Here is a 17587-nt window from a genome sequence, read left to right on the forward strand (position 1 = left end):
TATACAACACATTTCTTACACATTCAAAAACCATGTCTTTTGACAACTTAAAACTACTACTACTAAACACTATTATTTATTTTTAGAATTATTTAAAATTTGTTTAGACCGTAATGTCCATATTGAATCAATTTGAATTATCACTTTTAGAAATTTTTCAAAATTAAAGATGAATTTACACTGAAAAGCGTACACTGAGAGAAGTTCGAAAAAGTTATAATAACATTCCGGAAATGTTAATTTTACCCTGCAGTATTGATCCGAAGTCGGTGTAAATATTCTCCTTTTTAGGTGTATTGGGGGTTAAAGTTACCCTTTTCATGTTAATTTTACCCTTAAAAAGGTGTGAAATTAACATTACATTAACAATAATATTAGATTGATTTGAAAGATGACAAAATTTTCAAATATAAATCAATGATATTCAATCGACAATTAAACTTTATTGAAAAGGCAATCAAAAGTTTCTGGAAAAAGTGATTTTCTTACTTCTGTATTTCTATTTGCGCTCTCTTAATTGTAATCAATTTTACTTGATCGCTTCAGATTTAAACTAACGAAGAATACCAAAGAAAACTAAAATACGAGAAATGTCAAATTTACATTCTAAAACAAAAATATTATATATTTATTTACTTTTGATGTAGGAGAGACCGGGGTAGAATTAGCCACGCATGGTATTAGACAGTAGCCTTCTATAAAAGGAACATTGAGGTAGCCACTACTTATTCGAAGTAAACACATTCTTCCTATTCATTAAAATATTTTTCAGCCTGGTACAAACATATCTTGTAGAAAATTATACGCAATGAAATATTTCACTTGCTGGCTAATTCTGCCCCGGTCTCCCCTACCAGGTTATTATTAAACATTATTCTGTTTACAAGAAAAAGTAGAATTCACAACTGTGACAGTTCAGCTAAAGGTCTTACAAGTTAGAAGCTAAACACTCTTACTAATTACACTATGAGATCCATAAAAAGAAAAATTAATATATTAAAATAAATTGAATTTTTGTGTACATAATTAAAGAAATGGCAAAGCGTCCCAGCCAGTCCCAGCTTTACAGTGTGCTCGAACTCACGAGAAAGAACTGTTCGTGAATTATTTCTTCACATGGTGTTTTTGGTGATTACTAAATTGATTCATAAAAAATAAAGACATATCAACATCAAATTTTGGTTAAGATGTCCGCATTTTACGTTTTGGCGTGAGTTACAAACATACATACAAAAACAAAAAAATGTAAATACGAGAAAGATAAGTCATTAATTATTAATTTCAAGACCTTTCCAAAAAAAACTAAATTCAAACAAATGGGTTGAAAAATAGGTCCTCTAAAATAGTTTATCTTCAAAAATTGAAGATTGGGATTTTTTTAGGCTATAGGCCATATTTGAAATTTCTAAACACCAATAAATGGCAGATATTTTTCAACATCCTATGAATTATTTAGGGTAAACTGGGGCAAAAAGTCACAAAACGGATATTTTATTTTTTTACAAAGTACTCGAACGCCCCAGAAATTTCTAATTAGAGCAGTTTTCTAGGAAATTTATCGCTCTACAACTTTGTGAAAGTAATTTTCCTCTATTTTGTAAGGAAATACATTTATCGAGCCGTTTTCTAAAATGTAATTTTGTGACCATTCTCAAAAATGCTGGGGCAAATAGTATCAGGCATGGGATATTATCATATTTTGATATTGAATTTTCAAATTTTCAATTTGTGACTTTTTGCCCCAGTCTCCCCTACCCTAAATTCGTTATTCTAAATCTAAACAAACACTTTGTTAAGAAGTTAAAACTGTTAAGACATATCGGCAAATCTTTGGTTTGAAGACCGTATAAACGTACGAAAATTAATAATTTATAGGAATTTTGAGTGATGTACCGAATTTCCTTTCTTCTTCTCATCAGAGTTCGAGCAAGAGAATGATAATCTACTTAAAATTTTCTCAAATTTCATTACTATTTGTTAGAGAAGTAGGTACATGCATTTTCTCTTTTGTAAACAAAAGCAAAATAATAAAATTACATGTAATGTTTTCTATTCTATGGTAAAAGCTAACATTTCACAATGAGATATACGTTATATGGAATTTACCAACCTTAATCCTCAACATCTATATACTTTTAGAGAATATGGAAGTAAATAACTTATAGAGTGGGAAAGACGACTGAGACGCAATTAAATGTATTTTCAATGAGAATATTTTTCTTCTAGATGTTTGGCGCCAATAGAAGAAATTTCTATAGCACAATAATCCAAGGGAATTAGTCGAATAGTCGATCAATTCTTGTACATCCATCAAATGCTCTCTGATTGCCATTCATGTTGCCGCATTTTTTTTCTCAACCCCCGTATTGAGAGACCCCCATTCCTCTCTGCCACTTACTGGTCACATTTTTTTTCGTATTCGTATCCTAACCGCGCGCCGTATATAAAATGAATCTGTAAACAGTAAACACATTCGTCGAGTTCCTTTGGGGTGATTTTTTTCAGTATTCTCCTGAATGTGAGTTGGGGTGAGTGGGGTGAAAAGAGAGATGGATCATGAGGTGACGGAAGCGAGGGTTGGAGAGAAACTTTATCCCTCGGAACGGTAAACACATCGTCATCAGCTTCCACTTTTCTCATCTGCCATTTTCCCTTCAACCAGTAATTGATTATTGGAAAGCTCAACCTGCGAAATGTGCAATTTGTTTTTATGGCTAAACCGCTCCACCATTCCCTGATGGTAACATGAGATGATCCAAGGTGCAGGGAGACAAAAAGCTCTACTCTACACATCTTCAATACATTGGAGATTCCAATACTCATGTGGCATTCCTGAGTGAATGAGAACTTTCTCCTCGATAATTTTCCTCATATTATTTATATTGTCTCGACTCACCTTACATATGGGTTTATTTAAGTCATTTTCAATGTATTTATTCTTAATATAAGCTCTACCAAGCGTAACGATCGTATCAGAGGTAAACGTGATGTATATAAAGCTCCTTTCCAATAGAACTCGCACAAAATATTTTTCCAGGCAGAATGAAACTTTTAACTTGCCAACAGTAATTTATTTAATTAACAGATTTAATTAAAATAAATTTATTTACCTTATCATGAATCGAAACTTTTATATTATTAAAGTTATATAGTTTTTGATAGTAAAAGTTTGTATCATTTGAATTACAATTTTAGAAAGTTTGTTACAGTTTTGCCACTTTATTTGACTCTTTCGAAAGCTATTCGTTCTCACAGCAAAAACATAATCTGTATAACCCAGACTTGAGTCATTATATTATTGAAATTTATGGGTAAGGTTGAGGGATCACTTATTGCGCAGAGAACACTTGTTGACAGTTTCGTCAAAACATTGAAATTTATTTAGTGTCTAATATAAAATGCAAGTAATAGGTCGGGTTTTCGTTACCCAGCTTGACATATCCGATCGCACATGGTACTAAAAGATTTCCAAAAAAATAGATAAATATACAAGTTGTTAAAGTGCCAATAGATGTTCTCTTCACCTTAGAGGGAATTGGGCCACTTTTGAAATGAGGTACCTTTGAAAATGGACTCTTTTCTTCAGTTTTTAAAATAAATTAAGACTTATCACAATGTAATTTGGCTTCACAATGGATTTGTAAAGCTAAATAATATCCCGGTAAGGTTCAGTTCCGATTAAAAATAGAAGAAAAACCCAATTTGAAAGCTGCCCAAATTCAAAGGTGCCTCACTTACCCCTACGTCTGTTATGAAATATGCTTATATAGCCAGCATAGGAAGGGGAAGTGTGCCAAATTTCGGCCAGCTTTTAATTTCGGCCACTTTGAGTGTAATTTCGGTCATGCAAATAAATTAAAATTATGTATGTAATCTTCGAATAGTCAATAAATTCATTTTGCTTTTAAATATTTATTCATTTTAGGATGTATTAACACAAAGACCGTTAAATTTTAGGTATAATTTGAATTTAAATTGCGTTGTAAAAAGTCAGTGTGGAAAGAGTCTTACAAAAAATGTGACAGGTCGATTGTGTTTCTAGTAGTTTTGTGATTTGTGGTGAAGTGCAGAAGGTTTTCCTTTGGTGTTTTTCATGAAAATTGATTAGTTTTCTTTAAATATTGTTTCTGTTTATGTTAATAGTGAATCAATCTTTAAATTTTGGGTAAAATTTCCCAGCTGGATCCTGTATTTCGCATAAAAAAGTATATACTTTGTGAACGTCTCTCCGGTGAGGTAGTATTGCCTATTCCGGCAACATCTTTTGCTTTCCTAAATTTCTTATTCATTTTATGTTTTTTTTTCAATTTCTGAGTTCTACAATGTCTAGAGAAAAAAAACCATCGCTTCTATAAAAAAAGATGATGTGGAAAAGGCCTTGGAAGAGTTCAGGAAGGCCAAATTGATACGGGAATCTGCGCGTAAATTTGAGATGCTATTCTACAGGTTTTCAGGACAAATTACGCGGAAGATCTCAGGGCTTGTGGGTCATATAAACGTATTAAACTAAATATTAAACTCGTTCCGTTTGACGTTTTGAAATTTTCTATCCGTTGCGTCACAAAATGTGGTCAGAAAAAAGGTGGCCGGTATTTCACTCAAAGTGGCCGGAATACTACCCAAAGCAATTTCCATATTTTTATTATTTTTTCAATATTTTAGCAATTGATTTAAGGAAAACAAAGACAAACTAGTTTTGAAGGTTCCACACAACCCTCCCGAAAAGGAAGTAACAAAAAATATCAATATGAATTAAAAATATTGCATTTTAAACTTCGGACTTCGGTGCTTATATGCAACTATGCCGAAATTTGGCACACTTACCCTATATCTTTTTGTTGTGCAACTATGTTATTCTCAAATTCATATTCTTATAAAAATAAATTTAAAAAAAATTGCAGTTCCTACATTCCAAAAAAGAACTATAGGCTTTCTTATAAACGAGATTTATATACAAGAATTATTATATTTTATTGGATAAGCGATAATAAATGAATAAAAATGTATTACCGCTAATTTAACACCAAACCTATCAAAACCAACCGTTTTTGATAGTTTTTCTTAGAAAGCTTGGTCAAATAACAGACCGCGGCAGGTAGGATATTCAACAAATATTTCTTGGAAAAAAGGAAAAAATTAAAATTTAAGCACGTAAAAATATATTACATGCACATTTTAATAAATTCATAAAGATTGATAGCAGCATTATTGTTTAAATATGTGTTAATTTTAAAACGCTTATAAACCGAACAATTTGACCGGTCTTGGTAGGTTTAGTGTAAAAGCGTTTTGAGCACTGGAAAAAGTCTGTCAGAAAAATGTCTGATGATCTGAAGGAGATTGCACCCTAGACACTTGCATTATAGAGCGAGAACTGTACCATACGGATCCTTTGACTATTCTATATGTTTAAAAGTTAATTTTATATAGCAAAAAAACATTCAAGTGATGAATACTAAAAAATACTTTTTCAATATGCAAAAGTCTTAAAATCACAAAATGAGATATGCATGTTCGTTCTATTGAAAAAGTGCGATTAGATTGTGTGCAATTCGCATAAGCTGGATATGTAGACAAACAACATACATATTCAAATGAATTTTGAATGAGATTTGAGGAAGCAGATGTATTCGTTGAAAAGCAATGTTTGAGTATCATGGTAATTAACTCTGAGTGAGTTATATTTAATTAATCAATAGTGACAAAATGAAATTTTCTATAGTTTCTGAAATTTTCAAATGAAGTTTAGTATGGGTGGGAGTAATACTGATAAAACAAATTAAGCATAATTTTTGGAGTTTGTTAATTTATGATTTAATTTGCAAGTTGTAGCGGAATGCTTTGTTTCACAGATATTTTTTTTACTCGATGGTATATTGTTGAAGTACCTTGGAACGTAAATATAAATGCGACAATCCAATTTCTATATAGGCACCACTTCTTACAGGAATGGGGTTAGTGTTCGTCTTCTATATCCGCAATATTTTCATCGATATTGATGATGGGCTTCCTTACTCCTTTCCCAACTGAATTAGGGGGCGGAAAAAGCGCGTTAGGCGGAAACCACGGACTGGAAAAAAAATGAGCAGACAGTGAGCTAGCAGAGAAAAATTGAATGAGAAACGCTAAAAATGTTGTAGGCTCTTTTTATCACTTTTCTTGACTCATGACATATTTGATGATAGAAATATAAATCACATTCATCACGAAGCACTTTTCCATGAACAACATCGCATTTGGTTGTGTTGACGATTTTTTTTTCCTTTTGAAAGAGGAGGTACCCGTATCCTCCTCTCCAAATACTGCTATCTCTGAATGAATACTCTTTTTGCCGTGTCGTCCTTATGCACAATACATAAGCATAAGGAATTCAGTAGTAGCAGATGTAATTTATCAAAATCTGTCAACATTGTCACCAATATATGGCTTAAAAATGGAATTTTCCTCTTTTCCGCACTAATGGGAGCTTCATCCGTGCTTTTGCAACCCCTTTTGAACGACACGATGATTTTTTATCACTTTATTACATTTAAATACAAATTTATTACAACGACTCAGCGGTACAGTCACGAAGAAGATTTTCATGGAGCTTTAGGTACACGTATGAATATCAAAATGACAATCTCCTTTTGGGGAGTATCTAGAATATCTGCTTCAAGAGCATGAAAAGTAAAACAGTATTACTTATATTCATGAGCCAATTTATGCAAAATTTGCTTATTTTTTGTATATTTAAGCAAAACTTATATGTTGACATTACAGTTTTTCACTCGTAAACCCTGACAATTTTGCCTAATAAACGTGAATTTCAAAAATAGAACCGTTTCTAATAAATTTGAAGTATTTTCCACATGAATTTAAATATTTAATCTCATGAAATTTTCAATATAGTGCTTTTGTGTTCTTTACTTAGCTATATTAGCTCTGATTGGCGGGGCTTAGATTAGCTAGTCAAAGCACCCAATCAAACAAAGCGATGGAACTCAAACTTTTTACGAAACGAAAATAATTTTTTTCATGCGAAGCTTAAAGACAAACTTCGAATCTTATTTGAATATTACCTGATTCTCAATAATGGATCTAACACGACATAAAAAGATTCTTCCTCCACTGGAGATTAATTTAATTCTCACCACACCAATATCTGCAAAAGTTTATGTGATAAAAGGCTCAATGTAAGAGCATTAATTAGCATTGAATTTTCATTTTCGCTCGTGTGGCATGACGAAAGGGAAAAGCATAAAATTTTAATTAGAATAATAACCTATACATAATCGTTTGATCTTCGCGACTGCATAAATTTTCTCTCAACATTAAAAAGCACAAAGTTGTATAATATTAATGGAAGTGAAGAATTTGGTATGGCTGTATCAAAATTTTTCACTACGATCCGTACAAGTGCTACGGAATTAGAGAGTGAGGATGAGGAAAAATCACAGAATGGGTGGTGGGTGGTACAAGAGGGAGAAAAAAAAAAGAGCTTACCATGGTTGGGGGTGCAAAAAAAATGTGCTGAAGAAAAGATTCTGGAAATTTAGATTCATAAAAAATAATTGAATTTCCCTATGTGCCCTCTAAATAAATTTCCTTTAATACTATTTTCCTGACTCGTATTTTCACCATTTTATCCCCAACTCCTCCACTTAGTCTGAAAATTCTCCACTCAGTGGCTGGAGGGTGGAAAAGGGGCGAGAAGAGTCTAATGATGATGGTGTTGGTATGAAAGGCAATGTAGAAATTATCCACGGTGGTTGCCACCATTTAACGTCGCAGTGCAGCGATAAATTAAAAAGTAATTTTCATAAAAAGTACTAAAGCAAAAAATTTACATTATTGAGGATGACAAGGTACTTTTCAAATCGACTAAACTTATTGCATATACAAGATACTTATGATTTCTCCCTTTTACACCTTTCTTGCTTTTTATGTACTTAAAGCTTTTTTTTTTTTAATTCGAAAAAGTACTGAAACGATTATCACCGCACAAAATAAGGAAAACTGGGGAGGAATAATTAAAAAAAAGTTTCGAATACTGAGATTTTTCAAGACATAAGATACCAATTCATATAGCTATAGGGATGGTAATCCATCGAAGAAATGGTAAAGATTTCAACAATTAAAAAAGAATTACCAAAATTTTAAATATTTTAAAACGGTTTCTTCTAGAACAGATTTAATATATTAATTTTCGTAATATTTTAAAAACAAACAAAAAAAACAATAAATAAAAGCTTCTTTTCAGAAAATGTAGCACTTACCGAATAACAAAAATGAAATAGAAATTTTGGGAATTAATATTTTTTTATTTTTTTCTAAATTATTTATTGCAAATATTGCAGAGTTATTTTGATTAGATTACAAATTGAGCAGTAATTTTATAAAAATAATCATTAGTTTGATTGTAATTACGTTAAGCCTTCCCTCGGTTTAAGTCGTAAGTGTGTCTAAGTCTAGAGGGTATTACAGACCAAAAACATGTATCCATTCATTAACACCTTAATTATTATTAATCGTATCGAGATATTTATTACAAGGTAATCATTTTTACAATGCGTTATATCCCGTGTGGGAAGAATATGCGAAGTCCATTGTAGACCGCCCAGGAGCGCCTTCCCGTAGTATGGTGAATGCTTCTTCCATGCTCCCGGAGTTGTTGGGCGAGGCGGTGCATTTTTATTACGTTATATCACAGTGAAAATGTCTTTTTCTAAACATTCAGATCTTTGCACCGGGCGGGACTCGAACTCACAACAGTGAATCGAGCCAGGGAATCGATCCGCCCAAGAGTCAACAGTCTTGCCTATTCCCCAGAATCACACCTTAATTATCTTCTATGTAGGAGAGACTGGGGCAAAATTTGTCAAAACGAAAATTTCAATATATTCACTATTTTCTAAAATAAAAGAGACTGAGGCTTGAAATTTTTATTATATAGTCATTCGAGGAGAGATGGAATACCTTTTTTATATTCAATATTGCGGATACGTTTTGAATGCGAGACAAAGACGAATATCACTGGTTTATCATTTGAAGGATTTGAAGACTCTAAATTTAAGATATCAATATTAGAAAAGCCTAGATGAAAATAGTCACTTCGAAAAATAGGATTTAAAAAAAGTTGCATTTTGAGGCACTCAAAAAAAGTGAGGGTTAGATGGAACACCCCTAATTTTAGCAAAATATTTATAGTTTATTTTATTAATTTAGAATAAGAGGGAAGTGCTTTTAGACTTGAACACTATTTCATTGAATTTATTGCAGTTTATTTTATTTTTTCAGTATAAATGATTTATTTTGTGGAATATGTGGCTCATATACTTCGATGGCAATTTCTCTGAGTGTATCAAATCAATCTTACCAGAAATTTAGAGAAAATAATTTCTAAGATTGACTTGAAAGTTTTTGAAGAACATTGACCAAAATTCACACCGGAAGTTTTGCCAAAACTATTAAGTTCCATCTCTCCTCAACCCCCAAATGCACGTGTTCTTATGGCGAAATAAAATTTTTTGGCCATTTTTCAGACATCCAAAAGATCCATTTCCATTTTCTCGTACAATTTTAAGGGTAGAAAGCTGTAACTTGGGGGTTTTCATTAGAATGTTGAAGGGCACAAATAGACCAAATGAGGTGGAGATCGTGCATAGGGTGTAGGCAGGAGACGAAGTGGTCCATCTCTCCCACTGTTCTAACTCTCCTCGAATGACTGTAGATAGCCTTCATGAACCTTCTTAAACTTACAAAGTTTCAAGGGATCCGAGGAAAGATTATGTATAATACAAAATAATAAAATTTTGAGACCTATTTTTGGAATAATTTAGCTTATAGAAAATATCAATACTGATTAGCTCAAATTAAGCACATTTCTCGTTAAGATAGAGAAAAATTATCTTCGACAAAGTTGTAGAGGAATAAATTTCCTATAAAAATATGTCAATTTGATATTTTTAACGTTTGCGAGAGTAAAACATCACATATTATCCGAAGACTGATAAAATTTGCCCCAGCAATTTTGAGAATCTCCACAAAATCGACTTTTAGAAAATGATTCGAAAATCACATTTCTTTCGATATAGAGGAAAATATCTTCTGCAATGTTGTAGAGCAGTAAATTTCCTATAAGAATATGCTCATTATAAAACGTTTAAGTGTTCTCAGAGGTCATGAAAGAATTAAATAAGCGTTTTGACAAGTTTTACCCCAGTCTCCCATATTGCCTATTTCCAATGCCAAAATATGTGTTGTGGAATATTTTCCATTTTATGCTTTGTTCTTAGAAAATCAAGTTAAACTCATAACCTTCATAATTGTTTGGACCAAACCCAATTTTCCCTGTGAATAATGCTTAGAATTCCATTTATTTTTTCTTTCAACAATTATGGTTAATGATAGTTCTTTTCTTTAATTTTTAATGTATCAAACGGGATTCAAGTAGCTGATCTTAAATGTTTAGTCTCCCCTGTAAAATACCATTTGATTGGAAAGAAAACTACCCCAAAAATTTAAGACACACCTACTGATTTGTGATAGGAGTATAATTAAAATCTAAGTCAGTAAAAACCATAAAATGGCAAAAATAAAAACACAAAATGATTAAACTCGTATATAAATTCTAGTGCTACACATTGCTTGAAAATTTGTTTTGAAACATAATTTTTTTTGTAAATGAGTGTGTTTTTTTTTAAATAATGCTATCAAGTTTAATTTTCTTTCAGGAACGTGCTATACAAAATGAGCCCTTTTTTGAAATTGTTCAAATTGGACTTTAGAGTTAATTTCAAAAGTTTCGTTGTTACCTTTCCATGGTTTGCATATAGACAGTTTAATATAGAGATTGGTAAAGATGTCTTGAATGTATACAAAAATCAATGGTTTAACTATTATGCTGGAAAATTGAAAGAGATCTGGTGGGTGAAAGTGTGAAAGTGACTTTCGAGGCATTGGGCAAAGTGAAAGAGAGAAGATTGCCCTTCTTGTGAACATAAGAGTAGAGCTTTGATTTCCATCATGCTTCCATGCTAATTCACAGCGACATTAATTAAACTCCCTAGCGACAGGGCAAAAGAATATAATTAACAGAGTAATTACAAAAATAATTGACATCTACAAACTGGATACTCACCCTGGGAAACATCTTACACCAACTTTAATAAATATTTTTTTTAATCTATCCTCCCTTACACTTCATGATAAACTTCCACCCATACACTCCACTTCGCAGCATCAACAATGCACAATTTTCATGGTGTATTGTGAAACAATAAATCGAGTGAAAATTTCCGTGAAAATACTGAAGGAAAGCTTAATATGACGTGGTGTGATGTGTGTTTTTGGGGGAATAATAAATCATGACATAACCATTTTAGACTGCTTCCATTGGCGCGTCTCATGAGAGGATCATCGTTTGTGCTTTCTAAAACCACTGATGATGATGTCATGAAGCTGCCGCTGATGAATTTCTCACCCACCTTACCGACACGGTGAAGAGTGAATCGGAAATTGAATTTCTCTTCCTTCCTCCATGGAAGTGATGGTTAAATCACTCCATTGCCATGGCTTTTGCTCTCATTACCAATAGCCAAAGTCTTCATCCCCTCTGATTTTCTGTGCGTGAAATCAGAGTTGAAGGTAAAGATGTTTTCTGTCAAAGAACATCTTGCATAACCCAAATGGGAAATTAGGCTTGACCAATATTTTTCTTACGAACTTAAAGCATAAGAACTTTAATATGGTATTGGTCAAATTGTTTGACATATAATAACGTTATTATGTATAATATTTAAAATATAATTTACTAAAAAGTGTACTGAAATCTAAAATCTTAAGTTCTTTCTTTCAAACTTTCAGTACTTACGAAATATTGAGCAAAGTATTAGTTTTAAAAACTCTTCTTTTATTTACAATGTACTTAAGTTTAAGTACTTTAATCGCTTTGACATGAGGAATTGATGTTGTCTATCTGCTATTCATCTTTATCTTCAAAAGATTGAACTCTGTTACAATATAATATTATATAGAATTACTAAACACTTTATTGAAAATTTCATCTGTATAAGATAAAAGTCATTAATGAAAAACATGGAAAATTTCCTGCACCATCCTCTTAAAATCAAATTTGTTTACATTATGAAAATTTAAAAAGCCAACACTTTTAATACCGTTCATCAATTAAACATTAAACCATTAGTATGAATCCTTTCAGGACAATTTGATTTTAAACTTTTAAATATTTGATTCTTTTTTCTCTACGTGAACATAAACTGAAAGGATAAAAGCTTCAAGGGAAGAACATCCAATTTACATTTCTTAAACTTTTTAATTTAATTCTACAATTAAATTTTTTTTCAAAGGTCGAAGTAAATTATTTATAGAAAAAAAAATGTCTGATGCACGGAGATGATTAAGCATCTCAGATTACGAATTACACGTTCTAGCGATTTAGATTCCATGACTCAGTTATATAATATTTTTAAGATTTTTCTTAATAGGGCGAGTGGGGCACCTTTGAATTGGGGCAGCTTTGAAATTGGGCTTTTTTTCCTAGTTTTGCTATCTTTAAATTGAATTGAGCTTTATCATAATGCAATAAAGCTTCACAATTTGTTTACGGAGCTAAATTATATCCTGATAAGATCCAGTTTAATTTAAAAATGGAGACAAAAGCCCAATTTCGAAAATGGTCCAATTCCCGTTATATGTTTTTATCCTATTATAGTTTTTTTTTTAATAAAATTTGTCTCGTATTAATTTTTATGTTGATAAAATAGTTTCGCAATCCAACTCATTGTACTCGTAAACTATTTCCCAAAATGCAGCTTTATTTCTTTTATATTTGTTGAGTCAGAATAGTCAGAACCGATATGAACATGTTAAAAAAACGATTCATAATAGCTTGAATATAAAATAAATTGAATAAATATTTATTTTAGATTCATTGTCTGAGCTGATTGAAAGCTATTTAACCATGGTACGAATGCTAATAGCCCTAATATCATATTTCAAAGACTCTAAAATGTACCTAGTATTTTGAGAAATAAGTTCTAAAGAGCTTTTTAGAATTTGAGAATATGGGTTTTATAAAAATTAAAGCTATAATGACATTTCCTAAGTAATGGCAAATAAAGATAAGAACTGTTAATTTTATCCACTGGTGTCCATAAAAGCTTACTAAACTTGACTAAACTAAAGCTTACGAATTTATAAAATTTTAATTGCGATTTAACTGTTGCATCATTAATTTATAGCCCTCCCTGAGAAAAAAAATCCATTTTGTCACATAGAATCAGTTGAGTTTGACCAAAAGAGTTTTTCCCAAAAATGCATCCAAAAATTTAGGTAATCCAAATAGCTCTCATGTTTTCCTGAAACATTCAGTGGTGTTCGTGAAATTTCTGGGATGACCTTACGAAAGAGAGGTTTGCTACTATTTGATATTGTGATACTGTACACCGCACAATGCACCAACCATACCAACAAATGGTTCAATGAATCGCTGTTGTGTATATTCTGTACACATCGCGATGGCCACGAACGAGGGCAGGTTGTATGCCATGGGGAAAATTATTGGGTGTCTAATCAGCTGAATTATATCCCATAATGTTATTCTTCAACTATAAATAGGGATTTTTAACTTTCATATTGAAGCAATATTGATTCTAAAGGCTTTAAAATTTGAAATCAGTCGATAAAAGGTACAGCCTAGAAAAGCCTCATAACATGATATGAAAGGAGAAACATTCTAGGTGCCTTTTAGTATATTTAAATGCTTCGTCTAACATTCCCAAAGAAAGTTCGGAAAACTTTTCCACGTCTGTGTTCACTAAACAGTACACATGGGAAAAGACAGTGAATTTGAAAATCTTTCAGAGATAATAATCACTATTTACAAATATATTATCATGACAATAGGGACAAAGGAATTTGTCAAGGAATTTGTTTTCTGATTTATAGGGGAATGTTGGCATGGTTCGTTCAAAGTGAGCCTTCAAACTTTGGAAATTTTCTCTTTATTTGTAAAAATCCGGATCGTCATTTCTCCTCTGGGGTACAATTCTGAAGTGCTTCTAGTCATGACTCTAGTATTAGTACTAGCTATGCATTCTTGAAAAATAGGAATATTTCAGTAATTTCAGTTCATCAGACACACTTATAATGAAAAGATAATTCTGATTGACTTCTGTTTGATGTGCATAAAATTCTAAAACATTCTTATTTCTCCTGAAAATGTGTTGCTAATAGTGAAAGAGATATTAGTCATGAATAGAAGTATTTCAGAATCAGAATCAGAATCAGAATTTGGCTAAGAATTCACGAACCAGCCTTTTGCACACAAAGAAGAAAATCTGCATTGTTCGCATGTTCACTGTATACGAAATATTCCTACACTTCCTTATCATTTTGAAAAGTTATTAATTACAATAAAAATTTTTGTTAACTTATCAATTGTATTTGTTGCTCACATAAGGGAAAAAATTTACCATTAAAGAAAACGTTAGTTTGAGCAAAGTACTTTGAGCAAAGATAACTAGGGTGGAGTAGCCACTTATTACCACTTTTAGGAAAAAGTGAAATAAACTTTATTATAACTTTTGACCCCTTATTATAAAATAACTCAAATTTGACATAAAGTTACTTGAATGTATTGGCTCTAGATTCGTCAAAACAAGAGTCCTCTAATTTAATGCTGGGAATACTTAAAGAACTGTTTTTTAATAACAATGCAAAAATAACCACTTCGTCGCCACTTTTTACCACTTTTCGCCAGTTTTGTAACCACTTCTCGCCACCCACTTGGAAAGGTCTAAACTGGATTGTTTTAGGCTATGTTAAGAAAATAGTATATTCAGCATTAATTTTTCCTCATTATTACTCACTTTTCACGTTTGTTTGAGAAATTTAATTATTAGGGCAGAATCACATTGACAGTAAAATGCTCACCGTCACCGTCAAAGCCCTCACCGAATTCCGTTGATTTACGCATTTTCATTGTAATTTTTACTCAAATTCTCAATTACCGTGTTACATTATCTCATATTCGGTGGCACTAGGAGAAAATAATATAAGAAAATTTAAGAAATAAAACGAAAATGCGATAAACGGTGAGCAAAAAAACTGTACGAAAAACTGTAGCAAATAAATCCTACAGTTTTTTTTTTGTTTACCGTTTATCGAATTTTCGCTTTATTTATTCAATTTTCTTATACTATTTTCACCTAGTGCCACCGAGTATGAGACAAGGTAATATCGTAATGAAAAATTTGCGTAAAAATTGCAATGAAAATGCGTAAATCAACGAAATACGGTGAGGGCTTTGACGGTGACGGTGAGCATTTTACTGTCAATGTGATTCTGTCCTTAGACTACTGCAGAAAGTAAACAAAGCAGATTTGACAACTGAGAATCTATGAAGTGAAGTTAGCGTCGCCTATTGAAAAGCAATGGCGACAGATGGTAAATCAGTTTCAGAATATTACCACTTACCGCCATAGCTCATTTTTACATAAAAGTAATATAAAATAAATTATTTAATAACTAAATATAAATTTTATGTATTCGTCGAATATAATTAAATGTTAAATAGACAAAATTATTTATCAAAAAACGTTAATTTTGTTCGATAAAAGTTTCATGACACTTGGTATATTTGGTAAGAAATATTGAATACTATGCACTTGATTGAAATATTGCTCTAAAAAATGCTCGAACACTTTAATTCAAAACAAAAAATTTGTGTTTTTCGACTTTATAAGTAGCAGCAGTAGAGATACAAATAATTTTACAGCTAATTTATTTCATAGATAGTGGGAAAAATGCGATTTCAATATAAGTGGCGGAAAGTGGAACACTGACTGGCTAGAAGTGGTGATTCCACCCTATTAACGTAAATGTTACGTCATGTCTATGTACAATTGTGTATCTTTTGGAGTGCACTTTTACACGTGTTTTCATAAATTGAAAATATAATATTCAATTATTCCGGGAGTGGTTCCAAAAGTTTATAATTGTATAGGATAGTAAATTCTAAAGACGAACAAGTACATACAGTTTTTGTTTGTCCGATATAAGTCTCCGTATGCTAGATGACTTTTGTACTACCCCTTTATTAGAATTTTGTATGGAGAATGGCAAACTTTACTACCCTATTTTTCTCGATGGATCATTGAAACATACTTAGGGTGAAGTGGGGCACCTTTGAAAATGGGGCACGAAATTGGAATTTTTATCCCATGTTTAAGTGGAACTGAGACGTATCATTATGTAATTTAGCTTTTCAATCTGTTTCTGCAGCTAAATTATATCACGATAATAATGCCCCATTTTTATAGTGGGGCACATTAATAGTGCCCCACTTTCCCCTAGTAGATTTCGCGTAGTTTAGTTCCTAGTAGATTAGTATGTTTCAAGTATAGTTACGTTGGATATAGGGGAGGTCCTGCATGCTTGAAACGCAAGTAGTTTTAGACGCGGTCGATTATTTTTCAATTATTTTTAAACAAATGCGACAAAAACACTAATCGAGTTTATAACGTCCGTTTTTCGGTTATTGATATTTGAAGTATGAACTAATGTCTGAAGTTAGTCTCAAATCGGTTATAGCATCTCCGAGGGCTATGTGATGAATATGTGTTTGTGTGAGTATCGTCTTTTCCCGTTCGAGGTGATAAAATGTGATCCCCTCTCAACTGGAGGGCAGTCTGGAATAAGTCGGTGACCGAAAAGGAGCTTCGCTCCACTTTTAGGGTGAAGTTTTAAAAAGTGACTCTCCAGCAGATTCCTCTGGAGGAGGCCCGATAGTGAGGAGAGTGAGGGTATTATGGAGGACTTCGGGCTGCAGGAAGGAGACGGCTCTTTCAACAGATGCCTGGAAGTTGGGAGATTCACACAAAGGAAATAAGTGGAGAGAAAGGAGAGGATCTTCTACATCATCTTCACTGAATCTCTGGCCTCGACAATCCTTCCAACTCGTCTTCTAAATGAGTGGGACTCTTTCTGTCTTGACAAGAGGCCTTGGGGAAACCTTCAGAAATTCTGTAGGAGACGACATCACACCAGCAGAACAGAGGACCAGCATCTGAGTTCATCGGCAAGAGGAGTCTTCCACCTCCGGAAAACCATGAGTATTCTGTTAATCGTTCATTGTTAGTTTTGTTAAACCCTATCGAAATACTAAGTACTATTAAATAGCATTATATGGGCCCACATCCTATTTTCTCCATTCGGTCATGGGAGGAATTATATTTGGTGGATCTCCAAGGAAAAGGGGGGTTGTCTTGGATGGGTAATTGGTCTGCAGGTGTGAATTTTTGAGAGAAATATTGGTTCCTTCAGTAAGTATTCGGATCGGAAAATTGACCCCCGGTAACTTAACGTTTCAAGTTTCAAGTTATTTCAGTAAAATCTATTAGTTGGTGCAACTAAGTGTTAGACAAAATTTTAAGATCATTCTCTGGGGTCTCTGGGTATGGGAAATAATGCTTAAAGCGAAAACATAAAATAGTGTTTCAAACATGCAGGACCTACCCTAATACATGAAAATTTTAGTATTATTGCCGTTACTAGTTTGAAGTTCGCTTAGGGTGGCTAATGC

At 32.5% G+C, this 17587-nt stretch overlaps 1 protein-coding gene across 4 annotated transcripts in view; it reads left to right on the forward strand.

The window, feature by feature from the left end:
• LOC129799092 (uncharacterized) overlaps positions 1–17587 on the forward strand; it is a 207623-nt gene that overhangs the window by 55441 nt on the left and 134595 nt on the right. The gene's annotated exons all lie outside the window — the stretch shown is intronic.

The sequence above is a fragment of the Phlebotomus papatasi genome, chromosome 1, assembly GCF_024763615.1.
Source record: "Phlebotomus papatasi isolate M1 chromosome 1, Ppap_2.1, whole genome shotgun sequence".
Lineage (NCBI taxonomy): Eukaryota > Metazoa > Arthropoda > Insecta > Diptera > Psychodidae > Phlebotomus > Phlebotomus papatasi.